The sequence below is a fragment of the Heliangelus exortis genome, chromosome 7, assembly GCF_036169615.1.
Source record: "Heliangelus exortis chromosome 7, bHelExo1.hap1, whole genome shotgun sequence".
NCBI classification, from domain to species: domain Eukaryota; kingdom Metazoa; phylum Chordata; class Aves; order Apodiformes; family Trochilidae; genus Heliangelus; species Heliangelus exortis.
In genome coordinates this window covers 8,336,684-8,358,767 of record NC_092428.1, presented here as the reverse complement: position 1 = coordinate 8,358,767, position 22,084 = coordinate 8,336,684, and the positions used below count along the sequence as shown (strand labels likewise).

The 22,084-nt window shown below is 37.9% G+C and overlaps 1 protein-coding gene across 1 annotated transcript in view; it reads left to right on the top strand.

The window, feature by feature from the left end:
- Nucleotides 1-1,611: 1,611 nt before the first annotated feature.
- Nucleotides 1,612-22,084, top strand: part of LOC139798255 (heparan sulfate glucosamine 3-O-sulfotransferase 1-like) — a 39,410-nt gene continuing 18,937 nt past the window's right edge. Inside the window, exon 1 of the mRNA XM_071748614.1 lies at nucleotides 1,612-2,066. The gene's annotated coding sequence lies outside the window, so the exon portion shown is untranslated. The remainder of the gene's footprint in view (nucleotides 2,067-22,084) is intronic.

Below are 22,084 nucleotides of genomic sequence, written 5' to 3'. Positions count from 1 at the left end.
ACTGAAACTGTAAAAATGTCATAGATGACATCAGGTAAATACAGAACAAAGGTGAAGAAAATACAAATATTTTGAAAGAGAGGGCATTTGAGATTTTTCTCAGAAGAATGCAAATATTATTTTAAAAAGAAAAATTAGCTGTAGTTCTTAAAAGTTATTACAACAAATGTGTAGTGTAAATGCGAGCACTCAAGTGGAGTGCACATAGAGATTTTAGTCCTTCTGTAGGTGTAAACTCAGCTGTGGAGTTACAAGTAATTACTCTTGTATATAACTAGCAAAATCTACAACATATTAGGAAAGGAAAAAGAATGGTAATGTGTCACGTAAATGAAATTTTCATACAAAGCAGTCTACCTTTTCCTTTTAGTTTCTTCTTCTTGCCCAGCTTTAATCTTCATTGTCCATGATTATCTAACTAAGGTGAAAATCTGTGAAAATTCAGGGGGTTTCTTTTGTAAAGCTTATGAACCCTATTTCGTACTTGGGAATCTTTAGCTGTGTCAGTCTGAAAATTCTTTGCCAATCTAAAATTCACAAGAGGTGACAGGAGAAATTTTTGTTCCTGATAGATGATCAATAAAGAATTGTTAAACCTTGAAGAAGTCCCATTCAAATACATGATTCAAATAAATGTTTCCCTTGAAGCACGCTGATGCTACCAAGTAAGCAGACCTGGTTTTATGGATTGAGGTGAGGAGGTAATGAATAGGTGATAAATCTGTTCTACACATCACCTGCTGAAGGAGCTACCTAGGAAGATGGACGTAAGAGCAACTGTTCTTGCTGTTGAAGACTACACCTAGGGGTAAGTGCTGGAGGGGAATGCTGGAGTTGCAGGACTTCTACTTGTATTTGGAGTGGAACATAAAGGCTGAGAAATATAAAACGACTCCTGCCTTTAACAGCTGGTCTGAAACCATTAAAATCTTAGCAGCTGATTAGCCCCGCTGTGAAGAAGCTTCAAGTCCAGAATGCTGCAAATTTATACAAATGGTATTTGAAGAAATCAGCGCAGCCCGTCGGAAGAGAAGGCAGTAAAGGCCCCGTTCCAAGAAAAGAGCTGCAGGACTGAGGAAGCAAGTCGGAGGTGCTGCTTCAGCAGGCGAAAGCAGGCTCCCGTGCCCCCCCCCCGCGCTGTGTTTCATGGAAAAACCTGGCTCTAGAAACTGGCAAGTGGCCGGACAGTTTTGGTTTTTTACCAAAGCTGAGAAGGGGTTGGATATTTTTGTGAAATGAGCCGTGTCCTTCTAATTCGCACACAGTCCCACGGATGCTCAGTGGCCTTTCTGCCACCAGGGCTTCTTGCACTCCGCGCTTGGCAGCGGGCAGCTGCAGGGCTCCCGGGCACTTCCTCACGGGCAAGTCACCTGGCGGGCCGCTGGCAGCGAAAATACAAACGCGGGGTGCTCCTCCTGACCGGAGACAACGTTCCCACGTTCAGCACAGAGGTGATGGAAACCCGCTTCGTGGCGTGGAGCCTTTGCAGCCTTCTCGGGTCCCTTCGGCCTCTCCCGCCCGCCTCTCGGGCGAGGTATCCGCCCCCGCCAAGGGGGCTGTGGGCGCGCGTGCCGCGCCCGTTGAGCTCGAACGGTTCCCCACGCGGGACGCGCGTGGGGAGACTCGCGCCGGGCGGGGAGCCAGGGATGCCGGTGAGGGTGGGGAGATCGCCCGGGCATCTGCCCAGTGGGTACTTCCACCCTCTCTCAGACCTGGCGCGACCTCCCCCGCCTTCCCTCCGCCCCGACGGAGCCCTGCGACGAGGGGATGAGCTCCAGCGAAGGGGGCGCTCCCGTGCGCCGTGTCTCCCCGCAGCCCCCGCTGCCCATCGCGTGCCTCCTCCTCTGGTCACCGGGACTGATGAATTCATCATGATGTGGCTGCTCTTAATGCATTTATGTGGAGCGGGCTGTGCCACCGGCTCGAGGCGTAATTCAGCGGGGTGAAGGGCTGAGGAGAACGGTGGCCCCTTCGCTCCTCTCCGCTTCCGCGCGGAGCCGTCGCCGCCGGCAGCGCCCAGCTGGGGCCGCGGGCGCACCGCCCCGCTCTCCATGACTCCGGAGAAGGTAAGGAGAGTCGGGACTGCCCTTTCCCCGGCAGCCAGGGAAGGGGGCAGGGCTGGGGGTGGGAGAGCACCGTGTCAGGGCAGTTTTAACTTGGCGGGTAGGGGGGGAGTGGAGCGAAGTGCTCATGCTGGCGACCAGGGTGGGTGGATAGGGAAGGTTTCGCCTCGCGTCTCCGAGGTTCTTCCAAATTCCTGTCCGTGGTTTAAGAATTGCTCTCTTGGAATAACTGTGCGGGAACTGGGCTCACTTTTATCACCGCTGAGACTGTCAAAATAGCTGTGGCTTCAGCAGTAACACCAGCGAGCCCCCTCCCTCCGCCCGGCTGCCGGGTCACCCCTCCGCGGGAGAAACTAAACGCTGATAATCCATTAGCTTCATCTTCCCCCTTACGCGAGAGTGATGAGGACTTGCTAATTAATTTACATATGAGGGAATAATCTCGGAAGGAAGGAAAAAATATCCCGTTGCACCTGCTCCGCCGAGACTTGTCATCTGAATCTGGAGGAGAGCTACAAATCATGTGAAGTGTTCGGCTTTCAAGAGCTTGTAGGATTATGTATCCAAATGCTGGATTTATATTTCCCACTAGGAAAAGACTGAAACCCAGGTCAGATATAAACTACATCATTTCACTTAAAACTAAACTGTTGGTTTTTATTGGAATTCTAGAGGGGATTTTTGTTCTCTCCTGATTAAATAGAAAGTACTATTAAGAGCGTGTAGTAGTGATTTAGACATTATAGCCTGAAATCTCTTGCAGAGTTGGTGTCAGTGACAGTATAAGGATGGTTCCTTTGGACATATGTCCTATCATTTTTGCTACATGTAGGAAGGCTGAGAATAGCCAGGCTGCTAAAATTTACTTTCAGTTTTTATTCTGTACAAAACCATATTTTCTGAGATACAGAATGGAGAAAACTTGAACTCAGGAGATCACAACTACAGTGCTGAAAAACTGTGTGATGTCTGCTTTGTTTGTTTCCATCTTTTGAAAAAAAAACTTTAAAAATGTGGTAAGCTACTTTGAAGAATTTCGATTACTGCCTCTAAGGCAACACTGCAATAGTTCTTGACACTTGCCTTCTAAATGAACTGAACTCAGGAGAACTACTGTTGAGTAAGATGTTTGTGTACAGAGATATTTATTCCTGTGGCACGTATTTCTTCATAAAGTAGGAAAGGAGATTTATAAGGTCATGTTTTTGTATTGTAGAAATTATTACTAATTTAGTTGTATTGAATTTTCTTATATTTGACTAAAGTGTTTTTTGGCACCAGCTGGTGAAACTAGACTGAGGTTTTCTCCTTTCAGATGGAACTGAGTTAGACTGGGGTTAATTGCTTTAATAGCCTAACGTATTTGATAATACTGTAAATGGCAAATATTATTAAGTTCTTTCATTCCAGTTACATAAAAAATCACTTTCTTATTAAAAAGATGAATTTTATCAATGTAGCCTGTACATTGTATTAAGTCATTTGTGTTCTTCAGCAACACAAGTTATTTGGAAGTCTCAGAAGTTGTGAGCTTACCGTAAAAGTTTGTGTATATGTGTGGCAAAAGAGGACTATATTAGTTAAAAAACTGCTAGTAAGAAAACCTAATAATAACCCAGAAATCTGTGAGGTCAGCAAGAACATATGAGCTAGGCTAACCACTCAATATGCTTACTTTAAAAGCAAGGCGTGTATGTACCAGTTTTTATATTGCTGTTTTACAGCAACAAAATTAGGAAACCAAAAATAAGCACAAGCTGGAAATAAAAAGGCAAACATTTATAAGGAGACTAGCAGAGAGGAAGAAATAATTTTAAATTGTCTTTCTGTCAAATCAAACACTGCATGTCATTGTTGAAGAAAATCATGCTCTCGTATACAGCAGTTAATGACAGTTAAGGTGGAAGTCTTGGCCTATAGTACAGAGTATATATTCTATAACAAAACAATTAAAAGAGCTGTTGTTGTTGACAATTTGGTTTATCACAGAAAAAGAGATGGTAGAAGTTAAATGACAGTCAATAAAGGTGGACTTCAAACTTTAACTTGGAACAGGAGAGCAATTTGTTTTCTTCTCTCATTCTTCTGTCTCCAAATGGAAATGCTGTCATAAACAACAGTCCCCAGGGTGCCCAAAGTATACTGTGGTGAACATTTTTTTGTCTGAGACAAATAATTTTTCTGTGTAGCTGGCATTGTTCTGGATAGTGCTTTGGCTAAGTATCTCATACATGGGTAATACAAAAGTTCTGAAAAATCAGAGGTTTGAACAGTTTCTTTCACTGCTTAGGTTTTTGTCCCGTGTAATTTTTAAGTGAAATTTATGTTTGAGTGCCAAAGTGACAATCAAATTACACTGTAAAAACATTTTCAATCTAAAATGGAAAAAAAAGCATTTGTCAGCCAGAAGGGTGCAGGGAAATGTGTTTACAGTCACCAGACCTTGTTGTGTGTACAATAATAACTTGACTGTGTTTGATACTGTAGATGTAGGCTTGGTGACTTCAGTGAGTGATGGACCCACCTGGATTGTCAACATTTGCAAAATGATGAGAATGTCTTTTGTATCATGTAACCATAGTGCTGAATGTTTCTTGATGGATATAGCTTTGAAAGAAGCTGAATGGAGATGAGTTAGCTGTCTGCAATTTTGCTTAATGTTCTTCTAATGGTATACAAATAGCCCATATCTGTAGTCACATTAACATTCTTTATTTTCTGTAGCTGGTTTTGAGTTACACACTGCCATAGGAAAACTTTTGAACAGGTTGTTCATCGATGAACAAGAACATAGTATGTTATGAGGGGTGTCAGGTAGCTATATGTCCTACCAGAAGCTTGTGTGAAGTTTTTGGGTAGCCACATCAACATTGAATAGTGCTAGCATTTGAGATGTATAAGCAGAAAGCACAACCACATTCCTTTTTGGGGTGTTTATATAGTAAGTAGGAATCCATTAAACTGGCAAGGAGGAAGGACAAATATTTAATGAAGACCTACAAAGGCAATATAATAGCAGTATGTTTCCAATGCACTGCTCTTTTTAGTTGCTGATTAAATCTTTCAATCTCAAGGAGAGCTTCCAGTTATCTGTTTTGATGCAATATTTTATAGATAGAGGGGTAGAGGTTTAAGACTGTTTTCAAGTTAAAAAATTGCATGCTGTCATCTCATAGCCCCAGTTGAATTTTGGTGGGAATTGTGGGAATAAAAAAACTAGGAAGGAGGGGAGAGAAAAGGGAGCAGTTCTTCACCATAGTTTTTCATCACTGAAGAAATGGCCTTTCTGATTTAGGCAACAAATCCTGCCTAATCCTAGTCATAAAGTCACCATAGTCTACCTTAAAGCCAGTTAAGTACTTTGCCCTGTTGCTCTTTCTGGAAAGATGTTTCAAAACCTCTCTCCTAATGCTTAGAACTTCCTTGGAATTTCCAGCCTAAATATATTCTTAGAGATATTTTTAATATCTCAATATCATTATATAAAAACCAGCTCCTTGTGTACCCCTTAGTAAATTATAAATCTTGATTATGTGCTGTCCTCAGCTTTTATGTGCTAGGATCAAACAAGTAGAGCACATGCCTTCCAGTCTGTCCAGTAAAACAATAAATAGGAAGATACAGAGCCTGGTAACTTGATTCTGAATATGCATAACCTGCATGAAACACTTTTTTAAGGCTAAGAAGAAAGTTTTTAAGGCTTTTAAGAAGAAAGTTAACCTCGCCATATTAAACAAACATGTTTCTAACTGAAACGTAAAGCAAAAAAGATACTAAAGGAACTTACGTGCTGCAATGGTTTGAATTACTTGAGTGAGCTGTAATACAAATATGAATAGATTTCATCAATTAAGTTAAAGGGTAGTCTTAAAACAACTATTTTTTAAATGTTTTATTTAAAAAAATATAAATAGTATTTGCATGAGTCTTACTTTTCTTGCATTCTGACATTGCAACGGTGTTTTTAAGCCCTTTGCTAGTGTTGATTTTGCTTAACGCCCAAAGTGTAACAGGATTTTAATGGAAATTCAGTGTAGTATTACTCTAACTTCATACTTAATATTTTTAATTGTAGATAAGAAAGCAGAGTGTGTCATGTAATTTATACATTTAAAATTCAGGATAGGACATTAGCATTATTGTGCTAAATAGCAATGGCCTGCCTTTATGTATGTAATGAAGCTCGTTACACAAAAAATCAACTGGATATGTAACAAACAGAATAACAGAACTGAAGAAGATGGAGTGGACCTCTGGAGCTCATCCAGTTCAGTCTTCCTGTTCAAAACTGGATCATGTAGAGCATGTTGCCAAGGGCTATCTCCAGTTGGGTTTTGAGCATCTCCAAGGATTGATGCTTTACAGCCTCAACAAGCAAGCTGTTTCAGTATTGGACAGTTCAAATGGAATTTCTTTTGTTTCTGTTTATGATGTCTGCCTCTGATACTTTCACTGGCTGCTACTGAGAAGAATCTGTTTGTCTTCTGTTCTCCCTCCCATCAGGTATTTATACATATTGGTAAGATCCCTCCTGAGCCTTCTGCAGGCTAAACAACCCCTGTTCTCCCAACCTCTCTTTATATGACAGGTACTCCAGTGCCCATTCATCTGTGTCCATTTAAGGGATGCACACTGCCATGTTCATGTCCTTCATAAGAAAAAGCTTTTTCAATGTGAGGGTGACAAAATACTGGAACAGGCTGCCAAGTGAGGTTGTGAAGTCTCCTCTGGAGATGCTCAAAACCAACCTGGACATGTACCTGTGTGCCCTACACAGGGTCGTCCTACCTAGGTGGTCCTGCTCTGGCAGAGTGGTTGGACTCCATGATCTCTCAAGGTGCCTTCCAACTCCTAACACTCCATGATTTCTGTGATTTTGTGTATCGGGGAGCGCAGGACTGGACGCACTATACCGTGTGTGTCCTCACTGTTGCTGAGGAGAAGGATCATCTCTCTAAGCCTCCTGGCATTGTGTTTCCTAGTGCAGCTCAGGAGGATGTCAGCCTTCATTACCACAAAGGCACATTGCTGGTCCATGTTCAACTTCTTGTCCTCCAGAAATGCCTCCTTTCCTTGCTCCCCTCCCATCCTTTTCTGCCTGTTTGCTTACTTCGAGTGTGTGCAGTCTTGTTATTCGAGTTATTAATGAAGATGTTAATCGGCATTGCCCCCATATCAACCCTCTGGGGCACACCATTAGTAACTGGCCTTCCAGATGAATTTTGTGGCACTGATCACAATCCTCTGAGCACATAGTTTCACCAGTTTTCATTTTACCTCACTTACATACTTAATCAGTAATAATTCAGACTACTAATGCCCTGGCCAGTCTAACTAACAGAAAAAATGTCTTTTCAACATCCTTCCTTGTTCTGATTTAATAGCCACTGGCACATGGGTACACACACACTAACTGACAATTGTCCTTTCCTTTATATCTTAGAGTATGGGTGTGAATTGCCCCATACCATGTGTTTGACACAGTGAAGATAAGATCTTGAATATCACAGAGCACTGTGGGGTTTTTGCATTAAATTTATTTCCTCCTCATTTTTAAAGGAGAAGGACCCTCTGGGCTTAGATATAGTTATAAAAATTTTGAAATGTGTGATCTTGAAATTGATTGTGAAATGGGGGTGAATTAATCACGCTAATTAATCAGCTGAATCAATTGTGTATCTTATGTTAGAAAAACCAAAGGACTTTAAATATATGCTTCCTTCAGGTGGCAAAAAACCCCTTGAAGAATTGTATCTGTATTCCTCATTTTCTTTTTCTATTCCACACTAATCTGCTTTGCCAGCTTAAAGGAACAGAAGAGACACTGGACTACCCTCACTGTAAGTACAGCTTCTAGTGTGATACTCAGGGCTCTAATTAAGCTTGGTCTAGGATTAAGGTATTTTGTCTGAGAAAAATTTATTCAACATTGCTTGAATAGAAGGAGTTTTTGGTGGGCTTGTCAAGTCACTGATCTTTTTTTTTTTTTTTTTTTTTTTTTTTTGTGGGGAAACTTTTCATCAAATGAATGCTTTCCATTGCCAGAGGCAGTACTTAAAAATACTGAAACTGCTGAGTTTCTTCTTTTCTCCTCCTTTAAATGAAGAAAATGTCCCAGGGACACAGTTATGAGCTAACTATACTTTCAACTTAATGCTTTGACACTGATTTTGAGAAGAAATCTAGTCTTTGCAGTTTGACTCTGAATTATTGTCTTGAAGGAACTCCATTAGGAAAACTGAAGAATTTTATTTCTCTGTGATGCTGAAGCATCTCTGGATGGCTTCAGAATTGGAAAGAAATGGCTCTTGGCATCTAAGCTGTGGTGAACAGGTGGGAATCAAATAAGTGCTAATGGGGACCTGTTCAAGTATGCAGCTCTAGTCTTTACCTTTATTTCCAAAATCAATGTAGGTGCATCATCTGAATTTCAGAAAAATAATTGCTTTTGGATTTTCTTCTTTTTGTTATTGTCTAAAAATTCCTGTTAATGCTGTATGTCTGTTTAACTTGGAAAGGCAAAGCAAATTCTTTTCATCTGGTGCCATAAAAGGTGCAGATACAGTTATTAGGTAAAATGTTACACATTACCTGCAGAACAATGGTGAAAATTATTTAATTTTTTCGTTACTATATTTCTTCAGAGTGATAATCAGCCATTTTGTGCATTACATTTAAGTCTCTGCAGGTCTTGCCTTTTTGTTGTCTAAAAATGGTTTAAAGGGGAAAAAATGCCTAATTAAACTTTGTATAAGCTGCAAACAGGAGACTTTTTTTTCCCAAGGATCAACCATAGCAAATGTGTTCTAAAGTCCTTATTTATAATGTTAGCTTGATGGATATAAAAAACAATGAAAGCCCAAGAGCAAGATAATAAGGAGATAGTTTGTACTGATAAATGGAAAAATTTCAGTTAGTAGAAATACTGTTTTATAGACATGAATTAATAAAGTAATCCAGATACTGTGTGTAACTTCTTAGTTTCTGAATAGATAGACTGAGCTACTTCTGTCCTTGTCATAATTTAGTATTTATATAGTGCTTACGTGGTAGAAACCTCTTGATAGATACTAATGATCTTCATTACACCCTCTGAAGCAGGTAAGTAAGCTTCTACAAATGAACAGTATAGGGTCCATGTATTTTAGACCTAGAAATTGGATAGGAGTTTGAATTTTGATATAAATTTGTTTGAAATATATAATGGGCAGACCATATCCCTCAATATCTAAAATCATCTCTTGCAAGGAATAATTTCATTTTTAAGGAACAAAGATACATGATTTCATTCTGAACATTTGAGTAACATTATGTCTCTGCTAACAGCCTAGTCAGATGTAAGTTTTCCTGAATTAATATGTTGGGTAGCATACAAAACAATTTTTTTAAAGGTTGATACAGAATAGAGCTTTAATTTGCAAAGATTGTCAGATTTATCTTTTTTTTCTTTTTTTTTTTCCATGGAAATTTGGTAACACATGGCAAGAGGGAGATTGTCTTTCCTGTCTCCACCATCCTTGGTTGACAGACTTTCCCTCCAGCAATCTGTTGACAGCAATCAGTTTGAGGATTATTTCTGGCAGGAAAAGGTTTACAGCTTTACTTCAACAGTAAGATTAAAAAGAAAGTAGCTGTCATCTGTTTCCCTGGCTTAACCAGTCAAAATCATACACCTAAAAATACTGTATTACTCAACTAAGCTATTCTGTGCATTTTATACAGTAAGCAGACCTTAGTAAATAAAGTCAGGAAAGCCCTGCAAACAACTGTTTAGACAAAAAAAAAAAAAAAAAAAAAAAAATTACTAGAACTTCAGAGTTTGTTATTTATTGTTTCTAGATAATTTAATTTTTTAAAATAGTTTACAGATATTGTAAGGAAATATTTTATCCTGTGACCTTTTCATATATGAAGTAAACACAAGTAATACTCAGGATAAAAAAGTTCTTATCTTATAACATCCAGATTCTCGAGCATCCTTATGGCTTGCCTCACTTTAATTCCTATACGTCTCTGTTTCCCATTGTACAATTTATAAAGGAAAGCACTGTCAAGTTTAAGATGGAAAATCATTGCAGTTGTCAAGTTTAACACTTTCTAATGGTAGATTCCTGAGATCAACTATGAAAATAAATATTTACAGTATTTTTTCGAGGTTGCAAGAGGTGGGCTTCTTTTAGGCATAATCTCCATGCATTAAATTCTGATAGTTTCAGAAGGCTCTGACTGTTTCCTTTGTACCATATTTGACCTTGAGATTATTCTGTAAATAGCTCAATTTAGTTAAAATTTTTTTATTTTAATTGTGTGGGGTTTTTTTTTAATCTGTTTGCTTAACTTACAGAATTTCATGTTAGGGCTTTAATTATGTGTGCTATTATAGGGCTATTAAATGTGGAGTCTTCCAGCAGTTTTAGTAACCTGTGCATTGCTGATTTTATGGCTATGATATTTTTCTCTCCCCTCCTGTAGTAGATAGAATAAAGAAATATCCTTACAATGTGTAGACTTTTTTGTGCTGCTAGGGTTTTCTGACATGTGCACTGAAGAATGAAGAAAAAGAAAAGGCTTGTTATTTTCATACTCTCTTGCATTCTTATGTTAGCTACAACTTTCTGGATCCTAAAGTAAGATCCTTGCTTGTTTGCTGCAAAAAATCCTGAGAGATTAAACCTTTAGCAGGTTAGAGAGCTGAATTTTTTTGTTTTTTCACCCTTTATTTTAACCTTTGTGGAGCAAAATTATGGAAGTTTAGGACTTTAAACATTTTATGGCTGCCTCTTTATGCTTGCACTTTATCTGCTGTATTCTGATAGCATAAATAGTGCCAGTGATAGAAAACAAGAACTTTAAAACTAAATCTGTGTTGAAAAGGGTACTGTTGTGATAACTACGTATGGAATTTTAGAAAATGGAAATATTATAAATCTTCACTAAGAAGTCAGTCCTCAAAGTCACATATTCAGGTATTCAGAAAAGAGCATTGTATATCTTTTGTTTTGAATCCCTATGTGTTCATATGCACTGAATATTGTGCTTTAATACTCCAAGGAATTGTTCGACTTGGCTTCTATAATGAAGCAGTTTCCTTTATTCAAACAGAAGCCAATAGAAATATACAGCATTGAACACAGCTCTATTTGCCCACTGGGAGATATTTAAATTTGTGCTAGCTTGCACTAGAAGGAAATGCTGTTAAAGCATTTTGTTTTGTTATGTATTGTTTCTTTGAATATTCTAATATTCAGTGTATAAAATTTCTATTAAAAAAATACCATATAAACTAATTAAGGCAATTAACTTTTCAGCCAATCGTAGAATATTATACATGTTTTAGTATGTTAGTCCTGTTCAAGCTGATTATATTACTTTACAATGTACATAAAGAAATATGGGCTGCACTGCTGTTTCTAATTTACTTTTTGTGATCCTAGGGTATTCTCATTTATTAGATGGAAATTATCACTTGTATATACAAGTGTGAAGCAGGAAAAAACTGTCTCTCAGATTGCAAGTATTTGTTTTGACAGATGATTTTCCATTTATCTCTTAAAGATTCCTTGAAAAATAGAATCACAGAATTTTTCAGGCTGGAAAAGACCTGTAAGGTCATCCAGTCCAACCTTTCACATAGCTCTACTAATCTAGCTCTACCAGCCCACTGTTAACAATGTCCCTAGGCACTATATCTATATGATTTTTAAACACATTCAGTGTTGGTGGTTCAACCACTTCCCTGGACAGCCCATTCCAGTGTTTAATAACCCTTTACATAAAGAAGTTTTTTCCTACTGTCCAACCTAAACCTTAAAGCCGTTTCCCCTTGTTCTGTTGCTTGTTACTAGCAAGAAAATAGCCCTTGCTACCACCTCCTTTCAGGTAGTTGTAGAGAGCAATAATGTCTACCCTCTACCTTTTCTTCAGGCTTAACAACCCCAGTTCCCTCAGTTGCTCCTTAAAAGACTTGTGCTCCAGACCCTTCACCAGCCTCATTGTTCTTCTCTGCACACACTCCAGCAACTCCATGTCTTTCCTGTAGTGAGGGGCCCAAAACTGAACACAGTACTCAAGGTGTGGCCTCCCCAGTGCCGAGTACAGGAGGACCAGAGCTGAGTACAGTGGGAAAAGTACTTGCTAGAGTTCTTGTTGAAAAGGTTTAGATAAAGAAGTTTAGGATTGTGAGCAATTTTTTAAAGTTGTGCATCTGAAAGTACCAATTGTCTCTGCATGCAGCTTATTATATGTGCATTTGTCTCTGCCTTATACAGTCATGTGCTGTTGGTCCTGGTCCCATGAAATGTGTTCATTGTTTACTGTTAAAAATAGCAACAGCTACTTTATAATTTTTCCATGTATAGATTTTAATGTTGATAAAATTATAATTATGTTTATTTTTGCAGTCTTATTATGGTTTTATTTTAACAGATGACGCAACCAAAGCATAAGCAGTGAGTAGTTATATAGGAAGATTTGGGTAAGACTCAGAATTAAATTTCAGTTTTATAGCTATTGAAGGAGAAATATTCAACATGAGTCCTCATTGAATAGCATGCCACATGTACAGTGGTTTAAGTCTACTGCAGTGTGTAATTGAAATGAGCTTGTTTTTACCAGTTAAAAATGTACTTGCATAAGGCTTAAAGGCATTCCAGGTATCAGTTTAGAGCTGGACAGAAACTTTTGGCGGGAATCTATCTGTTGAGAGATTACTTCAGCTTAGTATTTAATGAGAAAACATTATTCTGTCTAATAGAATTACTGTCTTTCCTACTCCTAATTGACTTGAAGGGAACTACAGGTCCCAGGAATCCCAGCTGTAAGGCAGATCTTACCATTTTGACAGCAGGAAATGTGTATAGCTAGAGGAGTTTGTTTCACCTAGCTTAATGGAAAATCCCTTTTTTTTTCTTCTAACAAAAAAAAAAAAAAAAAAAAAAAAAAAAAAAAAAAAAAAATGGGGAAATCTTCTTGCCCCTTCTCCAAATTATCTAAGAACTTCTGCTTCTTAAGTGGAGAAAATTTGTTATACTTCGGAAGCTTCATAATTTTTCAGAACATTAATTCTACCTTCCAGTTACCTAAGTATACAAGTATAAAATACCTTCATCTTGACTTCTTAATGTCTAACTTACTCTAATTTCATGTTGGGTAAATGCCTACTTAGCTTTAATACATACCTGTATAATGTGAAATAGCTCTGAAAAGTGAATATTACATATTGCATTCTAATTTGTAAGGTCATAAGGAAAACATTTTGCTTATTTGAAGTTTTATAAATTGGTCACTTTTTATTTGATACTAAGCGAATGAATTTAGGAATCACAGAACTGACATAGTTGGAAAGGATCTCTAAGATCACAGAGTCCAACTGTCAACAGCTCCTCCCCAATAAAATACACATCAGTATCTGTATCAGCCACTACAGCATGTCCTGAAGTGCTTCATCTCCATGGTTTTTAAATACTTCAGGGATGGTGATTCCACCACTTCCCTGGGCAGCCCATTCCAACACCTAACTACTCTCTCAGTAAAGAAATTCTTCCTCGTCTCTAGTCTAGACCTCCCCTGGTGCAACTCCTTTCAGGTAGCTGCAGAGAGCAATAAGGTCTCCTCTGAGCCTTCTCTAAAGTAAATATTCCCAGTTCCCACAGCCTCTCCTCACAGCTCTTTTTCTGCCTGAATGCTTTCCAACCATTCCTCCCCAAATCTGTAGCTTTGCATAGGCTTGGTGTCAACAAAGTGTACATAAGGAAGACTGAATGAGATAGGAAGGGCAACGATTAGTTTTCCCTCAAAATAAGTAGATGATCTTTCTAAGTCCCATTCAGTGTTATTCATATACTGCAGAAGAAGGTCCCACTCTTCTCTTTACTGTTGATAATGTTTTTCTTCCTTAACTTAATATATAATGCAACTACTATTTTTTTTAGACAATTATTTATTGTTGAAAAGAAGAGAACATAAAGTGTAATTTTAGTAATGTTTCCTTTTTAGTTAGAGTTTTCAATTTCTTATGAGTTCTCATTTCTTGTTCATTTGTCTGTTTCCTGTTGTCTGTTGTTAAGTGTAATCAATATCTAGTGCAGACTTCTTTTTATGTTGTCTATTTTTTCATATCCTTTTCCTTTAAGTTTGTGGTTCCCTTGACACATATTTATGCTTTGTATTTCTAGCTTTTGTGAGTTTTTTGTGATGTGTTTTTGGTTTGGACTTTTTTGTGGCTTGTTTGTTTTTTTTTATTTTACTTATTTTCCTCACACTTGCTTCACCAGACACTTTAGGACGAGGACTTGCAAATGTAACATTAGTCCTGCTGAAATCTGTAGAGGTTGATGTGATTGAAATTACAGTTGCTTAAATTGAGCTTGCGTTTAGTTATTTTGAGAGGCCTTTTTCTGTACATTCAATTAATAGTTACACAAATCCAATATTTTTTTTAAAAGCCCATGGCATATCCAGTTTTGAAAAGGACCTCAACAGAAGAAAAGCAATATATTGAAATGAATTGTTTTTCCAGATTAGGGAATTTTTAAGGAGCTGGCATAGGGAAAACTTTTAATTACATATTTTGTATAGGTGGACTTTCATTATTTAAGTATCTAGGCTAATATCAGATGTAGTTGATTGCAGATATATAATATTATTCTGAGGCAAGATTAAAATGCAGAGTATCTACTGAATGAAAAAGTCTTGGAGTGTGCTGATGAGCTGAGAGAATGTCCTGTTTGAAGAATACCTGGTGTATCCCAGTACAGCTTTACTGCAGCTGTGGGAAAAAAAATTAAATTGTATTAAGTCAATAGATAAATAACATTTCCTCCTTGTCTCTGAATGGCCATTTTATTTCTTAAGAAATACGTGTACACACAGATCAATACGTTTTAGATTTAATTTGGCTTAATATTCCTGAATTTTCTTGTATTGATGTGACCTCAGATCCTATCTGGCAAATTAAGGTGTACTGTTTGCCTTTGTCTGGGAATAGTTACCTCATATGCTTGAGTCTCAGATTCACACTATCTCCCAGTGAAAACACAGGTTAAAATCATTGTTGTACCTTCTTGCCAAATAGCAGTCTTAACCTGCTGCACGTGAAACTATTATTTTGAAGATGATAGTAAAGATTAGATAGAATACAATTTAAAAATTTATGTACTATTATTCCAGGGGGGAACAAAGGTTATGAGACATATTGAACAATAGGGTGGAAAGATAGATGTCCATGTTTTAATGGAGTCTAGATAAAAAGGAATGTCTGGGATTAACCTGGTAATAAATTAGCTTCTATCCTATTCTCATAGTCTGTGCTCATTGGACTGGTTATTGTGTGGTAATCCAGTTTCTCCAAAAGACACCAGTATAAAAGAGGACTGTCTTTGTTTGCACAGTCCAGTCTCATCCATTTTCCTTCCCAATCCAAAATGTAATTGTGCATCGTGCTTAATTTCTAAGTATGGCATATTTTTTGCCCTTCACCAAATTCTGCCTTTGGCACAGAAATTCAAGTACTGAAAGCCTGGTTTGCATCTACTAGGCTTGACTGTACTGATGAATCAAAAAGATAGGGCTCAGATGAGCTGTCAGTGAAAATGCTGAGCTTTCTGCTATGAATAATTAACAACTGGCCAGCAACTGCGTGTAGAAGGGCTCAACTGTAGAGCCTTGTTCTGGAAAGCTGACATTATATTGTCCATATAGTTGGTGTCTGAAATCCATCTGCAGCCATGTGTCAACAGATTGCTGAGGTTAGAAATTAAGACTCTAGCAGTGATAGCTAATTCCTGGAGAAAAAACAGAAGATGCTGTAAAAAAGTGATAAGGCTATAGTGCTGATGTTGAACCAGTATTAGAAGTCAGGGGAAGGACAGAACTTAAACCAAAGTTTTAGTTCCAGGACTAAATGTAGTTAGTTTAGTTCCAGCTTAAACATTTGCTGCCTGCTTACCCTGTCTCTCTTACTTTGAGAATGTTGTAAGATGAAGAAAAGAAATTCTAAGATGTCCATGGTACAAAGGTGCAATTCTAATTCTGGCATTATAGAATCTGAGACACTCAAAATAAACCTTGTGAAACTGATATTGCATACTCCCCACACTCACTTTTTTTTAAAAGTAGGGGGTTTGGGCTGCCACAGATGACGCACTCTTTCCTTGCTCTTCATGGCCACCTTAAATGAATTTGGTGTCCAGTCATTTCTGAGGCTACTGAAAAGAAATAACATCTGCTCAGCTTGGAATTCTTGCTATTTGCTTTTAAATGAAGTAGGCAGTTCCTTTTTATCTCTTTCTCTTTTTGTGTTTTGGGTTTTTTTGGGTTTCGGGTCTGGTTTGTTTTTTTGGGGGGTTTTGGGGTTTTTTTTGGTTGTTGGTTTTTTCTTTCCCAAGCCTGGTGAATGTGTTTTTGAAGAAGACAGTCTGCATACCCTGAACATCACCCTGCCACTCTAATTCTAAAACTGAAACCTTTATCTTTAGGTTTTTATACAACATCTCATCATATATACTGGTTTTGTCTGCTATTTGTCAGAAAGAGTAAACTGTTAGCATAGCACAACACAGGATTATATTAGCTAGTTCTTGTCTCTCTAGAAAGGAACTCTATTCCTTTTTTTTGTATCTCTTTGATTTTGTTGACAGTAAGAGAAGAATCCTATTAAAGGAAAAAAAAAATCTCTTTGGAAAGCTAACAAAGGAAAAATTCCATGTGGCAGAAGTCTCACAGAAGAGTGGTCATAGTTTTCATTGCTTGTACCTTTAGAGTAAAAAGCAGACACAGATCCAGTCACTTAGTGTGATTCTTGGATATAATAACAGTAGTTGACAGTAATTGTGTAAGTGGAAAAAGAGGACTATAGTAAAAGCACTGTAGTATTTAAGAGTATATACTATGTGAATTCTTCCCTGAAGAAGCATGGGGTCACTATTTTTCACACTTAGGTAGGATGTCAGAATAATTTAAACTCCATTTGTAATGATGTTAACTGAGGCTGGTGAGCCACTGGTTTTTATTTAAGCAGTATCAAAATAAATATAGCCACTCACTAAATAACAGTACGTGTAGCTGAAGTGTTTTACTTAATAATTCTTATGAGAAATGAGGAAATGACACAAAGGTGAAAATGAGCCAAATGCTCATGTCTAAGTGCCTACTTGAAATGTGAATTCAGACACAGCTTTGTGAGAGCTCTTTAGGTGGTATGGTAGATGAAAATGAGTAGCAAGGAACAGAAAACAATTGTCTGCTTGTGTTTTGTTGTGCTAAGAAAAGTGGAACTTAAACACTCTCTACAAAACAAGCAAGACTGCATCAGACACCAAGTTCCAAAATCTGTTTCTTTCTCTAATCAGAAGGAACCTTGAGAACACTGTAATTTTGTGTAGCTGTTTAGGTCAGAGGTAGTCAAGCTGATCCCACCTTTAGCAAGAACCAAATCCACCTGCTAAAATAATCAATATAAGGACAGAAAAAAACCAAGTTCATCATGCTTTGAAGCATTCCATGTCTGATCTGAGTAATTGTCCCAAGGTATCTCCAGAACACTTCAGTTTTTCTCATTTATTTTTTTAGAATGCCAGGAGTACTTTAGTCTGTTGGGGAAGCAGTTAATAAACCTGCACAGTGCACTCTAAGTCACTTCTGAAAGACTTGCACCTGCTTCTGTTGAAATGTCAGAGAAGCTGGAGTAGGTATTGGATGAGGAAAGGACTTAACATGCTTCTGGTGTCTGACTTATTACACAGGTGCTCTTACTGTTCAAAAAAGCCCTCATCATTTTGAAACTGGGAAGAGATTAATTATTACATAATGGAATGTTGGGGTTTGTGTTTTTTTTTATAAACTTTGATAATTTTGAAGTTGTTGGTAATCTGATCTTTTATTTCGGCTGCCTTAAAATTATGAGTCTGTAATCTACAGCATAAGTAATGTGCAAGATACTGCTGCATGTCTACTAAAAGTGTTGTTTCCTGTAATGTTATAACTCCTACTGTATGTGTGGGCAAGTGTTTTTCTTTTACTTACCTTTACCTTAAGACTCTCTTTCCTATTCCCATACATTTATTTTGGGAGTGTGCTATTCATGTTCAGATTGAATGTATTTCCAGAATATAAATACTGGGTGTTTTGTTAGGATGTTTTTGGCTCAACAGTGGTAGAACTAGCTCAGACCTTAATTCAGTTCCTTAAAAATTAATTGTGAACACTTCTGTCATAGATTATAGGCTTATACAAAGGTTCGGTCTTAGATTACTTTGGTCCAGCCCTCTGCTCAAAACAGGACTGATGTTGAAGTCAAGCCAGGTTCATAGAATCATAGAATCATAGAATTAGCTGGGTTGGAAGGGACCTCAGAGATCATCAAGTCCAACCCTTGACCCACCGGTGCGGTTGCTAGACCATGGCACTGAGTGCCACATCCAGTCTCTTTTTAAATATCTCCAGGGATGAAGAATCCACCACCTCACCGGGCAGGTTACTCAGGGTTTTTCCAGTCTGGTCTTGAAAGCGTTTAGGGACAGAGATTGTACCAGCTCTTGGGGAAACCTGTTCCAGTGCCTGACTGTCCTCAGGGTAAAAAGGCTTTTCTTTATATGCAGACAGAATATTGTATTTCTGCTTGTATCTATTGTCCTGTGTCCTCCTACTAGGGAACACTATGAAGAGCCTGGTGCCACTGCTGTGTTCGTTTTCTTGTAACCAAGCTCCTTTGTTGTTAATGGTAGTGTTAAAGCACTCTGCTTTTTTGTTGTCCTTATACCAAAAAGGTATTGAGGTCAGTTTCTTACTGTGAGGGAGGTGTGGAGTGGGAGGTTTTGGGTTTGGATTTGAGGGATTTTTATTATTATTTGGAAATAATCTAAAATTATCTCAGATAAATTTTACATTATGACAAAGAGATGAAATGCAAGTTAATGGAAGACAAATGAGCAATAGCTAAAATAATTTGTTTACCATATGTTGTTTATTAATTGTATTTTATTCAGAAGCATCCATCTGTTGGAATGAGAATAAAAGATTTTGTTTTCTTCTGTGAATGCAGTAGGTCTAATTGCTTCAGTAATGTTATCTATTACTGTAAAACTTGTGGGTTACTTCTCCAACCAGTTTCTATTTTTCAATAGGAAAATGGTAAAGTATTCTGAGTAACCAGAAGTTATTCTTGGCTTTTTTATTATTGTCCTGGTTTGAGTAGACCAGGATAAAAATTGCCTTTGGCTATACTGACCTGGGATGTTCCAGATGCCCCCTGGTGCTGCTCCTCTGCTACTGTGCAAATGCAGTGGGGAAGCAGCTGTGCCTGGGTGAGGAGAGGATGGATCAGGTGTCCCCAGTGGACCAATCACAGTGCTCCTGCCCATGGTGCTCAGCATAAAAATGGCTCCCAAGAGAGCCCTTTTCTGCCCTTTCTGGCTGCTGTGCTGGTTGGGTGGGCTGTTCCTGTTTGCCATTGCTCCCTCTGCTGCTGCATGATGCTTTCTTGGTAGGAAAGAACGTCATTCGTTGGTACAGGTTGCTTTCTCCTGCCTCTCTGAATAGGGCTGTCTTGGCTGCTCTAAGGCTTTTCTGGACTTGGACTTTTCTGGTCCTGGTCACCAGGACCCTGAACTCAGGTACCCCCATCTGCTGCTGAGTTTAGCTCGGGAGTTCTCTGGTTAGAATGCAATTATCAAAGGAAGGGTCTGGGTTCCATTTTTACACATATTAGTAGTTTACCATCATTTTAATTGTTACTACTTTGAGTTTTTTCCCAACCTTCAAGTGTCTCTCCATTATTCCCCTTTTAATCTTCTTCTGAGAGAGTAGAGGGAAGATAAGAGTGAGCTAGTTTCTAGCTAAAACTATGGCAATTATGTATCTCAGGTTTTATAAAGCAAGTAAGCCAAATACAAGTTTATTCTGTTAGATGCACAAACCAAAACAGGGCCCTTTTTAAGATAATTATTCAATTTGAAAATGCAGAGCTTTTAGAAGTGTTTTTAAGGTTTGTGGCTTGGAACTAAAGGTATTCAGAATGACAGAGATTAATCTAAATTGCAAAAATTGTGTATATTGAAGTATTACAAAATATTTCTAAGATGGTACTTAAGTTCTTTATTTCCAGAAAAGCAAGTACGTGTTAGACTAATGCATAGCGCAAAGCACGATATGTAAAACCAGCCAACTACAGTGTAAAAGTAAGGATCAGAATTGCAGCTTTTGATGACAAGGAAGATGTTTGTAGTGTTTTGCTCTATATGAAAGCAGTAGATGCCAGCAGAGGGTAAGGTGTACAGAATTTAGTCTTTTTTCAAAAAAAAGTTATTTCTACTGAATCTGATGATTTTAGTTGTTTCTTGGTTCAGTTTATTATCAGAATTAATTGTGGACATCTAACAGAAATTGAATCAACTTTGTACCTGCCTCCTCTTTACAAAGGAACTGTCCAGCTTCACAGAACCTGGAAGGGGATGCAGTTTTCAACAGATTGTGCTTCTGGTTTGTTGTAGAGTTTATTAATGTAATTTTTTTTTCCGCTCAGAGACTTGAAACAGGTTAAGTGGTTCTGCCTCTTATAGTAGATAGAACTTCTGAGTATGAAACTGAAATTTTTTCAACCCTCTGCCACCAAGAGAGGTCATCTTAGCTATTATCATCTAACAAGTCTAAAATGTTTAAACTGGCCAAAATGGAAAGAGAGAATCAGTGTGAATACACTTTTTTTTTTTCTTTTTTTTTTTTTTCTTTTTTTCCCCCCCACCTGCAGCCATTTTATGTTACTATTATCTGGCTACTTGATATATTTAAAAATATATGTTACACTGCATGTCATGAGTGATGTGTCCTAAGGCAGAGCTCTGTGTAAGAAATACTCATAGAGACAAGCCTTTCTCTGCCTGGAGTTCACTTTCCCACCTGTGCAGTAATCCTACAGAAATTTTAAAAATTACTATAAATGCAGAGACAGCAGAGAGAAAACCTTACACTGAGATTTTCCTTTCATAAGGAAAATTGTCTGCTACGCTATGAAAGTCTCCACACAAAGATTGTCAATCTCCTGCTTTTAAATTGGGAAATAATTTCCAGTGGATTGGATAGTGGGGTTTTATAAGGACTTTATTTTGTGGGAACAGTGGAAACTAGTAACAAAAACCTTCTGTTGCAAGCTAAACCGCTAATCCTTGATTATTTGGCTAGAAAAGTGATAGTTAATCCACTGGTACTATTAAGAATCATATCTCTCTTCTGGTTTTCATTTTCTTCTTGGGTAACAAAACCCAAATAATTTAGTATGCTTGTCATATATCCCTCCCCTGCCCAAGTAGTAATGTTAAAACAGTTCCCATGGGAGTAGTCTGTTTTTGCCAGATCTTTTACATACATACAGAATCTCTGTAACCATAGTATTCTTTTTGTATGGTTTGTTTGGGGGTTTTTTGAGATCAGCTTTTGTGTGTTTTGCACTCAAGGATATCTGGGTGGACATCATATTGTCTCAATTGTTTTTTTTCCTTTTTTAAGCCAACTGCTTAGAGAAAATAATATTTTCAGGGTTTTTTCAGTTTTATTTGAATTTCTGAAAATGAGATAACAGCCTAGATTATATTCCAGGTATGAAAATCGTGGTTATAAGAGTCAAATTTTGGGTAATTGGTGACTTAAAGAAGAATCGGTATTGGTAGTGGAGTGATTTGATGAAAAGAGAGCTCTCAGGAGTAGCCAAGAGGCAGTCATGCTTGACTGGAGTTCATTTGGGAGGCCTGTGTCTAGTGGTGTTCCCCAGGGGTTGGTATTCAACCAGCCCTATTCAATAGTCTTTTTGGTTTTGGTAGTTTCACAGAAAATTAAGTGCTGAAGCAGATAAATGTACTCAAGTGTAGAGATAGGTATAGATAGAGATAGGTTTTCTTGGGGAAATGTCTTTAACCTAAACTTGAGTTTTAAGTTTCTGAATTTTTTTTAATGTGAATATTCTAATTGTGTCTACGAAGATAGAAGAAAAGAACACCTCTTACCTGAAAGGCACTGTCATAGAAGCACCATCC